Genomic DNA, 13,120 nt, shown 5'->3' on the forward strand with positions numbered 1-13,120 from the left:
ATTTAGTTAAAAAAATGGAAAACTATTGAAAACACATTCCACATTCATGTGAATAAAACAATCAAGATGAAAGGGTGTATAGAATTGTCACGAGGCTTGCCCAAAATCAATTCCAGAATAATTTCGTGGAAGAAAGAGTACGAAAACGCTTACCTAGAATCGAATCCATTAGAGTAGGTTAAGAATTCTGAAATGATAGCAGGGTAGATATGCCATTTTATATTAATTCCTTTCGAATCTCTATCCACGGAGGAGTGATGAAAAAGGCTACAATCCTGCAAATCACTCCAATTCATTCTCCTCAAATCATTGTAACCGAACAACAATTTTAGCTCTATTCCGTCTCTGCAATTCTACATGAACAGTCCAATCGGGACAGGTGAACACAGTGTTAAAGATATTGCACTTAAGATATTGCAATGTAATTTTGATGTGTTGTTATTCATCAAACTGAGATGGCTTTAAATAGTCGTGCTTACAATGTTTCTAACATTAAATTTTCAAATTGATAAGCTAGGCTCTAGTCCGGTGAAATCGCAACAAAAACTAACAATTTGGTTAACCGAACTTCATTGACTAACAAACTCAGAACAAAATAATAGACTTAAAAGTAACAACTTATAACAATACAGACGGTTAACTTTTTTTGTAAGTGTACCAAATTGTTACAAGTAGTAAATGAGAGTTTCAAGTATCGTTTTTTCAACGGATTTGTGTCTTCTTTGTCTAATCTTGTTTATTTATCAAATTCAACTTAGATACCATGATGATTGGATTCATAATGATGGCATTAGATTGTAATAACAAGAATTTTAAAGATTACGATTGAAATTTAAAAGTTGAACTTCATTAGAATTGGAGATTTCAGGAATCACATAAAGATAAAACTCTATACAACATATCATTTTGTCATTCACACATTCACATCAAGGTATACTCGGTTTAATTCCCTAAAATCGAGTTCTAAATATATATCTTACATTACTAATTCTTTAGCCCATTTAACATATAATTCGTAGTAAAATCAGATGTATAAGAATGACTAAGAAGAATTGATACCATTTCTATGACCAATCCTCTTAGTTACTCTATCTATATCCACGCTCAAGTTTACTTTTCCATAATCAGAAACATTTAAATAACATTATATTTCCATACAATGACAGTCAAAATTAAGAAAGAGCATATGAAAAAACAGAGATATATTACACAAGAATTTTACATCAAAATGAGTTCATTACAGTCAATTCCAATGAAAAGTGAAATTAGCTACTCCTAGTCATCTAAAACATACAAGTTTGACGAAATTCGGTGAAGGATTACGTCTTGATGTCTTGAAGTAACCTTTGTCCAATTCTTGGAATTTTCTCGTCTTTTTCTAACCAGAACTCCTCTCGTTTATTTTTTTCTCAACTAAATAATCACTCATAGAATTACACAATTCACTGAGCGAGTAAGTATCCATGCGCTTTGCGAAAACTCAATTGTTCCTCTGTTAATTAATCTCACTTGCTAAGTGAACCACTCTACTCATTGAGCCAATGTCCTTCTTCTTAGCTGAACAAATCATTAGTGGCTTAGCGAGAAGATCCTGACAGATTCTTCAATGGTGTATCATTTTCTTGTACAATGACCCAACACAATTTTCCTAACAACTATTACATTTTTCTATGAGGAAAACATATAACTCATGAATAATTACAACTTTGAGAGCATTAATAAGCATGCATAACAAGTATTTTTCACACTTATCAGTTTTAAGCTTGCAAAACTAGGTCACTACAATCAATATTTTTTTCCTTGTATAGTTATATATTTTTATATCATTTTACATTTACTAACTAATTGATCACATGCTGGCTGCAAAGAAATGTGAAGTGGTGAAAACGTTGTGACTATATTAAGGTTCATTTCGTGGGTGATTGATTGGCGTAGGGAAAAGGTGGGTTAGGGTTTTTTAAAGGGTAAGGCGAGTGAGTAAGGGTTATGGATGTTGGCTGCAAAGAAACGTGAAGTCGTGAAAATGTTGCGACAACTGTGTTAAGGTTCATTTTGTAGGTGATTTTTTGGTGTCGTGGTGGTTGTTGTGGGAAGAAGTGAAATAAATCAAATTGTTGCGATGAATTAATTAAGATTTTTGTTGTGGGTATTCGTTGGAGATAATGTGAATCATTGTGAAAGTCATTGGTTGATGGTTTATCCCTTATGGTTGTTGCAACGGGTGATCTAAGGGCAGAGTAAATTTTTCAAGGTGAGAATCCATCTATTTATTTAATGAGAATGGGCCAAGCCATTAAGAAAGGCCCAACCAGCCTTTTAACCCAAAATGTTGTGCTTGTCTTTCAGACACCTAAGTCCTCAGCTGGAAGCCTCTCGTGTGTCAGATGGTAGGTGAGGAGCAGAGTAGAGATAAGATCGAAGCCTTTCTTGGGGTAGACAGAGATGATGATCGAAGCTCTTCCTGGATGGATCTGCAGCAAACCAACTGCGTCTCTCTCAAGGATAAAGAGCCACGTGAAGGCTTTAGGAAGAAGATCAAAAGAAGGTTGAAGGGAGGAGAAGATCAGAGAAGAAGAAGAAGAAGAAGAGTGGAGGAACAGAGGTAAACGAAGAAAAGTTTAATCTGTTGTATTATTATGTGTATTATATATCTTGTATTTACATCAAAGAGAGAACTCTATTTACAGAGTTCTCTGGGGATGAGTAGAACATAAAAAGGTAAAAAGAATAACGGGAAAATCCTAACAGAACATGTGTGATTACTTTAAATAAACAGAATCCACTAAGTAACTAACTCCAATATTATTTCTTTTATAATTTTTTTTTAAAATATGAAAAAGGGCGCCACTTTTAAAAGAATTTTTTTATAATGTTTGTGTTATGTGGTGTGAGATTATTTGATTTGTTGATCCAAAGGCGCTTAAAAGTTAATTTTTTTAACAAAAGGTGAAAATTACGTGGGACTTGTCAACAACTTAGGTGGAATATTCAAGGCTTATGTTTAAGTACAATGGAAAAAACTTGTTGTCCTATTCATTTTATTCATCCATAGTATTATTTTTCAATGACATTGGTAGTTGTGTTTGGAATACATTATTTGAAATAAAGGATGTGGCATTAGTAATATATATTAGAGTTTGATGGCACTATAATTTTTCTTTTACGGTGATGTAGTAAAAGCATAGACTTGCTTGCAATGGAAATTATGGGAAAAGATGTTTTAATAGAAATTATAATGTTTTTATTTCATTAAATCTTATTTACTGAAGTTGTTTTTGACATGTTGGATTGTTTACTCTGATATGTAGGTCTATCTACAACATTCGTGCAGGATAAAGCACTTGGCACGTGTGAATAAACTATTAACGGATGGGCAAAGTCATTTATACAATCAACTGCTTTTCCATGGCTATTGTCCATTGTTATGAAGGTCAAAATGAGTAGGACATTACCTAGGGAATTGTGTAGTATGTGGTTAGAGAGGAGGGGAGGATTTCAAGTTAGACTTGTGTTTATTCCATTTACAAAGTTAAATGTTTGCTTATGTTTGGGATTTAAGGTTAACGGGAAAATGTTTGAGTTGTTTAAACAAGAAGTTAATTGTCATACTAGGAGATTGTTTGATAGGACTGATGTTAATATAGAGAATGTTTATGAAGAACTTGAAAAGTGTTTGAAAGGCATTGAAGGGGTTGATGTCCGTAGATTATACATATTGTTAAGGTTGAGCGAGTTTTTCTTCCCAAATATAATTGGAAAAGTTCATGTTGGGTTATTCGAACTATTGGATGATATATCATGTATTGGAAAGTATAATCAGGAGAGTGTTATTTATGAATATTTGGTGTCTAGTTTTTGTGATGTCACATTGTTTGTAAGCACTAAACATAATAGATCATATGTATAATTTTGTTAGTGTGAGTTATTTTACATTTTTTTTTTGTATGTAAAATATATTTGGGCAATGGAGTATGTCTTATTTGGTCAGAAGAAGTTGGGTAAAAGAAAACATGTTTTCCTATAATTCTTTATTGGGTTGATGTTAAAATTGGTGAAGCAAAAGTTGAAAAAGTTTTTTTTCTCGTAATGAAGTAAGATAATAATTCCCTCAATTAATTAGTTTTTATGGATTTTTTATTGATTTGAATATGATGTTTGTGCTTATTTTGTTTTAGAAATGTGATTATTAAGGTGTTTGTATCAAATGAAGATATGTGTAGTGACATTGTTAAAGAATCCTTTCATGGACATAATCAAGAAGAATAACCGAAAGGAATGTTTGTCTGATTTTATTGCAGAAAAAGAAGCATCGGTTGCTATGGTTGTTGACCAAGAGGCTTCCATTGTTAAGCTTAAGAAAGTGGTAGAGATTTTGGAAATGTTTGTTACACAAAAGAGGCAATGAAAGGGATATGGTACTTGTACTCCATTTGAGAAGTCAAATTCATTGAACTTACTGGATTAAAGAGTACGTGATGATGTTGGAAGTAATTATCATGTTCGACCTGCTGATGTTTTAATTGAAAAAGATATGGAGAAAAAAAATTGACTTGTTCACGCATCTAAAGGCTCTACCTAGGAAATGTGTCAAAAGTGTTGTTATGAGAACCCCTTAGACAAGAATATGAAGGAAAAATCATAGGCCCATTCAATAGGTAATGAATTTATCTGTTCATTTAATAATATAACTTCTTTATTTTATGTTTATCTTAAATTGTTTCAGGTTTGTGCCTATGAAAGCATGGAAGCAGGCCTCCACCAACTAAAACATTTATGAATACTTAAATAACACCCTACAAATATTTTGTCTACATTGACTTGACTTCTTGAGAAAGAAATAGCATTGCCTACTACATCACACATTCACAAGGAACTACAAATTACTCTGGAACGGATGTAATTTTATTTACGTGTTAAAAATCAAACACTGTTATATTGAAAAAGATGACAACTATAAATTCAAGAAAAGAAAACTCGTGCATCCATTCTGCAGTATGCACCTGTAACAGAGAATGTTGATATATCAGAACAGAGAAGAATAAGATCAATATAGAAAAGAGGGAAAGAGTGACAGAGCAGAAGGTACCAAAAAGCCTCCTCTCCCTTACAGCACGTAGTCCTTTAATGTGACATTTTCCTTCTTTTGCCTCACGTTTTTTCTTTGATGCTCCACGTGTCCCCTTGCTCTAACAAATTTTCTGTTTTTCTCCAGCTCATTTGGCACGCACATGACAATACTCCCTCCATGGAAATCCACCTTGTCCTCAAGGTGAAAATCTGGAAGGTTTAAACCTCTTTTTGGTCCCTAAGTTATAAGCGGATGTTCAGTTTAGTCCCCGATTTTAAAAATGTAAATCTTTGGTCCCTAAGTTATAAAAAATGTATCAAATGAGTCCTTTTTTGACTTGAAATATTGTTTTTGGTTGTTTCTTAACAACTGCTACATCTTTAGATTGCTCTAATTTGTTTCTTAATAATAACAGCACTTTAGATTGCTCTTTGTACTTTGACCATGAACATAAAAAAAGGACTCATTTGATACATTTTTTATAACTTAGGAATCAAAGGTTTATATTTTTAAAAGCGGGGACTAAACTGAACATCCCCTCATAACTTAGGGACCAAAAAGAGGTTTAAACCAATCTGGAAAAGTCTCCTTTATCTCTGCAACATCTTCCCAAGTGGCTGCTGACACATCCAAATCAGTCCATTGCACCAATACTTGTTGAAGTAAGTTTCCATTTCGCATAATGGTACGATGATCCAAAATCTTGAAGGGTTGAACCGAAGGGCCCACTTCAGTAGTTGTCAATGGTAAAGGAATAAATTGATGTGAAGGGCTCCCTATAAATTTCTTAAGTAATGAAATATGGAAAACTGGATGAATCCTAGCAGTATCTGGCAATTTCAATTTATAAGCCACTGTTCCAATTCTGCCCAAAATCGCAAAAGGTCCAAAATAACACATGCTCAACTTTTGTGTTTTCCTTAAATCCACCGTGTGTTATCTATAAGGTTGGAGTTTGACCAACACCAAATCTCCAACTGCTAATTGTATATCTCGTCTTCTTTTGTCAGCTTGTGTTTTCATATATTGTTGGGCCTTCATCAAATTCAATTTCAATTGCTGCAAAGTTGCATCACGTTCTCGGAGCATTTCTTGAACCGAAACCAGATCTGCAGAGCTTTCATAAGGCATGACAGCAGGTGCATCCTTGCCATACAAAGCTTTAAATGGAGACATTCCAATGTTGTGATGAAAAGATGAATTATACCAATATTGAGCCCATGGCAATATGGTAAACCACCCTTTTGGGTTTTCAAACACAAAACAACGTAGATACATCTCCAAGGTCTTGTTCAAGGCCTCTGTTTATCCATCCGATTGTGGGTGATATCAAGAGCTCATGGCAAGAATTGTTCCTTGAGCTTTGAACAAATGTTGCCAAAAAGAACTAATAAAAACTCTGTCACGATCAGAAACAATGGATCGAGGAACACCATACAACTTTACAATATTATGAATAAAAGACTCAGCCACAATCTTGCTGGTATACTCGGCTTTTAAGGGAATAAAGTGTCCAAATTTNGATNATNTGTCCANTACTACCATGATAGTAGTNTAACCATGTGAAGGTGGCAAGTTTGTGATAAAATCCATGGAAATATCATCCCACACATGCTGCGGTATGGGTAACGGCTGAAGTAAACCTGCTGGTAAAGCTTGTTCCACCTTTGCTTGTTGACAAATTTGACATTCACGTACAAATCTTCGAATGCTTTGTCGCATACCTGGCCAGAAAAATTGAGAAGCTATTCGAGCTATAGTCTTTGCTATTCTTGCATGCCCACCTACTTTGGAGGAATGAAATTCATTTAGCACTTCATTGATAAGATCGTCCTGGACTGGTAAGCAGACACGCCCTTTCCAAAACAAAAGACCATCTTTAACTACATATTCCTGATATTTCCCTTTATTACTCACACATTGATCATACAATGCTTTAAGCTTCTCATATGTTTGAATGCAAACAGCTACCTTTCNCAACCATTGATTACAAGTTTCTGANCNTGCCANCATGAAACTCCTTGACAAGGCATCTGCTGNAATATTTTCCTTTCCCGGCTTGTATTGTATNGTGAAATCAAAACCCATAAATTTAGGCAACCATTNTTGCTGTTNTNGGGNTTNCAGCCTTTGCTCTAACAATTCTTTGAGACTTTTTTGATCAGTTTTAATCACAAAGTGATGGCCAAGCAAATAATGTCGAAGTTTTGCTAATGCCTCTATAATAGCATAGAACTCACGCATATAANNNGATTGTTTTTGCATNNGGCTTGANAACTTCTTNGAGAAATAAGCAATAGGATGGTTCTTTTGACTTAAAACAGCTCCTACCCCGGACCCTGAAGCATCAGTTTCAAGCACAAAAGACTCAGAAAAATTTGGAATAGCTAGTACCAGAGCTGTCATCAAAGCTTGCTTCAATATCTCAAAAGCTCTTGTTGCTGAATCATTCCACTTAAAAGCATTTTTCTTCAAAAGATCAGTCAAAGGGGCAGCAATTTGAGCATAATTCTTCACAAAACGACGATAATAACCAGTCAAGCCGAGGAATCCTCTTAATTGCTTCAAATTACCCGGTTGAGGCCATTCTGTAATAACTTGTAACTTGGCTATATCCATTGCTACTCCGCATCCTGATATGGTGTGACCCAAGTATTCTATTTCTTTAACTCCAAAAGAGCATTTAGAATAACGAGCATACAATTGATGTTGTTGGAGAATTTGCAGGACTACCTCCAAATGATGAAGGTGCTTAATCCATGAAGAGCTATAAATCAGAATGTCATCGAAAAATACAAGAACGAATTTGCACAAAATTTCCTTGAAAATATCGTTCATTAAACTCTGAAATGTAGTTGGAGCATTTGTTAGACCAAAGGGCATAACCAGCCACTCAAAGTAACCATGATGTGTACGAAAAGCTGTTTTATATCTATCCTCTAGTGCGACTAGGACTTGGTGATAACCGGACCACAAATCCATTTTAGAGAAGAAACAAGCCCCAAATAATTCATCCAGCAACTCATCCACTGTTGGAATTGGAAAACTATCCTTGATCGTTATTGCGTTAAGAGCTCTATAATCCGTACACACTCGCCACGAACCATCTTTTTTCTTCACAAGGATTATTGGGGATGAGAAAGGGCTTTTGCTAGGTTGAATAATTCCTTCTTTCAACATACCCGCAACTAATTTTTCAATTTCCTCTTTTTGATTATGAGGATAATGATATGGTTTAACTTTCACTGGTTCTGATCCTTCTTTAAGTGAAATATAATGATCTTGTGCTCTAGTAGGTGGCAATGAAATGAGTGTATCAAACACAGCAGCATATGAGCGCAATAACACGGCAACTCTGGTTCCATCTCAACAGATACTTCGGGTAATATAGACTTTGGTAAATGGGAATCAACCAATTGCATATTGTATATTTCAGCTATGGAGTGTGTATGAACCATTCTGCGAATATGGTGGAGATGAGCTTGTGGAGGAACCTGATCGACATCACCCTGCAATGTAACAAATTTTCCAGCAAGCAAAAATTTCAAATTAAAGGATTCATAATCTGCCACATCCGGCCCAATTTTTTTCAACCACTGAGCCCCTAAAATCAAATCTGCCCCAGAAATAGAAGAAGATACACGGGAAATTGAAATGTATTTCCTTGGGCCTGCACCACCAGATTTTGCACCAGTCCTTTTGTTGCCATATAATTGTCGTTTCCCACCATTACATTAAACAATGGAGCTGGTTCCACTGGAAGTTTCAAAAACTTTGCAATACGCGGTTGTAAAAAATATCGAAGCCACCTCCATCAACCAAAACAGTCACAGGTAGCTTATCAACATAAGCTGTAAATCGTATAGTTCCTATTCTTGTTCCCCCTTTTAAAGCATTTAAGGATAAATGGTGATCATCGATAATTGGTTCATCACAACACACTGGTGGATCCGGTTCAGGAGGTGGATCGGCAGCTGGGTTAATTAATGTCTCCTCCAATTGCAAGAATAGATATTGTCTATTAGGACAACGATGATTAAAAGTGAATTTATCATCACAGAAGTAACATAAACCTTTTTCTCTACGAATTTGCATCTCCGTTGGACTAATTTTCTTGACATTCACCTCTTTCAATGGCTGCACATTCAGGGTAGGTAATAATGGTAGTAAAGAATGTTTGGCAAGGCTCCTATTTTGATTCTGATTAACGGCCAATGATGATGACGAGATTGGAGAATAACGCCTAACAGGTCCAGTACTAGTTTTAGTCACAGGAAAATATCTTTCTTCATACAACTTAGCCAAAGCAACAGCCCTCAACAAAGAAGTAGGAGCTTGAACAACGACGTCTCTTCTAATTTCAGTATGCAGACCACTCAAGAAAAAATTTAATAAAGCATCATCTTGAAGACCAGCAGATCGATTGGCGAGGGACATAAATTTGAGATAGTAATCAGAAACTGTACCAATTTGTTGTAATTTGAAGAGGTCCGCCATCGGACAATCGAAGGGAGATGGGCTGAATTGGGATTCTAACGCTTTTGTCAAATCTGTCCAAGAATGAATCGCTGACATCCTCTGTAGCACTTGAAACCAAGGAACAACCTCCTTCTCAAAATGCATCGCGACAATTTCGACCCTATCAATATCCGATGTACGATGGTAGGTAAAGAACTTTTCAGCCTTGAAAATCCATTCGAGCACTGAAGCTTGCCCATCAAAATGAGGAAAACCAAGGGAAATGTCCTTAACCGCGAGAGCTGTAGACAACGGAACAGCCCCGCAAAAGGCCGAGTTCGATGTTGAACCACTATGGGAGTGAGATTACGCTTGAGAATTGAGCAAGAGCTCCAAGGATTTTTGTATTTGATCCATCCGATTTTGAGCTTCAGTTTGGACTGACTGCGTATGAGCCCTCTGTTCACCATCACGAAGCTCTATCAACTCCATCATCTTTTTTAGAGCATCAGCTTGTCCTTTAATCTCCGCTTGCAAATCCTTTAAATGTGTATTCTCAGCCATAGCGTCAATGAAAGCACCAATGGAACGGATGTAATTTTATTTACGTGTTAAAAATCAAACAATGTTATATTGAAAAAGATGACAACTATAAATTCAAGAAAAGAAAACTCGTGCATCCATTTTGCAGTATGCACCTGTAACAGAGAATGTTGATATATCAGAACAGAGAAAAATAAGATCACTATAGAAAAGAGGGAAAGTGTGACAGAGCAGAAGGTACCAAAAGCCTCCTCTCCCTTACAACACGTAGTCCTTTAATGTGACGTTTTCCTTCTTCTGCCTCACGCTTTTTCTTTGATGCTCCACGTGTCCCCTTGCTCTAACAAAATTTTCTGTTTTTCTCCAGCTCATTTGGCACGCACGTGACATACTCCTTTGAACTTGAGTCGCAATTTTGTTTTTGTACAAAACAGATTATCTATTTTAAATGTGATTTTCAGTTTATTTGACATTGGCATATATCCTAGTTGTGTTAAAAGTTTGTACTGTATGTAATGATCTCATACACTTACATAATTTGTTTATTATTTTGTACACAATTTTGAAAGTTGGAATCATGCAATTGTTTTTTACAGAGTCTTTTCCCCAAGGTTGAGAATTCTTGAGCAAAGAATATGTTGAAATGGATTTGAGTACACTAAGTTTAGACTGAGCGAATTTTGGTCCCAATAGTTGTTTCTTCCAAGCTCATTACTCCAGTGTGTTGAAGATGAAGCAAATACCTTAAATTTCTATTACCAAGTTCTACCTACATCATTTTCCAGGTTAACACTTTCACCAACATTACGTAAATCTAAGAAAAACATACATCTTGAATTGTGAACGAGACTAAGTTTTCCTTAATCCTAAAAGCTTTTTGACCAACATCCCACTTATTAATTAATTCTAGAAGTATAGGACTAAAAATTATCACATGATCTACCATATCCATTATCCATTTAAAAGGTGTGGCCTTCAAGCACTCCTTTTGGAATGACTTTAAGCAACCATTCAACTCAACTATATGTCGTGTTAGTACTTTGTGTCTAACTCTAAGTGTAGCTTGCAAGTGTAAATCAAAGGATTGGTTCATACATTCAATACAACAATCAAAGTATTGATTATCAAATTTAAACAGTTACATGCATTTACTGTTCCACTTTTTTGTTCGTCCATTGTAGTATACCCTACATATTTTTAAAAACCAAACATGTTATCTCCAAACTTTAGAACCAAAATTTCCACCAGTGCAATGTCGTCTCTGTCTGGGCTCAATGCTATCTTGCGACCTTAAGGTCATATTTGCTCAAAATAATTTATCTCACCTCACCAATAGAGGCCAGAATTCCCCTAATTGAGCTCAGAATTGTGGTGTCCAACCTCTCCCTAAAGTAATAAGAAGGATAATAGGAACACTTGGTAAAACAACTATAATGAATAGGGATTGTAATAGATCAACGATGAATGCAAATTTGGGACCAGGACACATCCTTATGTAATGGAGATTTTAGGTAGCTCACAAAGATTCCAATACCACCATCAAAACCTAAATCACATTATTAAAAGAACTAAAAAATGGAAACAAAAAAATCACTCTCACTATTAAAAAAAACAAACACCCACAATTGATCACAACATCCACAAATGAATAAAACTACGAACACCCACCATCCAACAAAAAACTACGAACATCCAAAGTCCATCAAGGAACCACTAATATCCATAATGAAACAAAAAACCACAATCTTGAATACTTTTATTCACTACTACCAAAGCCCTAAACATGCACTACTTTCAAATGAATGTTTTTGATATTTAAGTGGGTTATGGTACCGGTTCTCAATTAAAAATCCTAAAAGTTGCTAGTTACCTACCAATGTTGTATAAGATATAAACAAATGAAAAAAAAGTTTCTTTAACAATTTTTTTTTAATAATTTTTTGATAATATATACATGATAATTCGTGATTGGTGTATTTTAATGTTTTTTCTAAAATAAATTTAAACATATCAATAAAATGTTGACACGTGTCTTGTTATAAAAAAATTATTAAAATATCGTAATCCTAAAAAAAAAATAGAGATATATAAGAAAAGAACTTAATTTGTTGTGCGCTTGTGAAGGTGGTGACATTCTTTAAACAAATTTTGATCTAAAGACAAAAGAAAAGCGTAGTACGTAACATGTACACGGGAATTTCCACGAAAAAACTATTACTAAAATTTGGATGGTTTCTTATGCCATGGTTGTCATAAACTATTATTTATATAATTTGATAATGAATAACGTAAGTGAAGATCTGCTTTAGTGGTCGCCGTACCATGTGGCTTTGCAGCTGTACTATCCTACCTCAGATAACAACTTCACCATGTAATGATTCCTTTATTTGTCTCTTCCCATGCCAAAATATGCTCCCAAGCCATTTTGTAAACACGTTAAAAATAAAAATATATTTCATTCTTACCTTTTATTAATTTTTTAAAATCTGATTTTTAATTAATATATGAAACGATTTAATTTATAATTTTAAAAAATAAATAGAGAAATTTCTTTTATTTTAATATATACATATAATCAAAGTTTTATTTTTTTTTGTAGAATTGTGTTGTTTAATTTTTTTTATAAATTTATATTCTTGTTAAAAACATTTTAAAAATTAGATATTAGATATGGTCATGTATATAAAATTACATTGCTTTGTCGTTTTTTGATTAAATTTTTTACATTGCATAGCATTTTTCAATTTTTTTTAATGTAGACGAGATGAAATGAATTCATTGATAATTTAAAAAAGAATTTTTGAAAGAAAAAGTCATTCATAAATATCAAAAGATGTATTAACATCTACTATATATTTAGAGAGAATAAAAAAGATAGATTTATAAATTATATAATATGATAATAAAAAAATAAAAAAAAATAATTATGTAATAAATGTAAATAAAAATAAATTATAAATGTATTATTCCCCTGAAAAAAAAATAAACATTAGAATTTAAGATTGAATATTAGAAAAAATAAAAGGAAAAATTGCGACAAGGGCAATTCGG

Source organism: Vigna radiata, chromosome 6 (genome assembly GCF_000741045.1).
Source record: "Vigna radiata var. radiata cultivar VC1973A chromosome 6, Vradiata_ver6, whole genome shotgun sequence".
Lineage (NCBI taxonomy): Eukaryota > Viridiplantae > Streptophyta > Magnoliopsida > Fabales > Fabaceae > Vigna > Vigna radiata.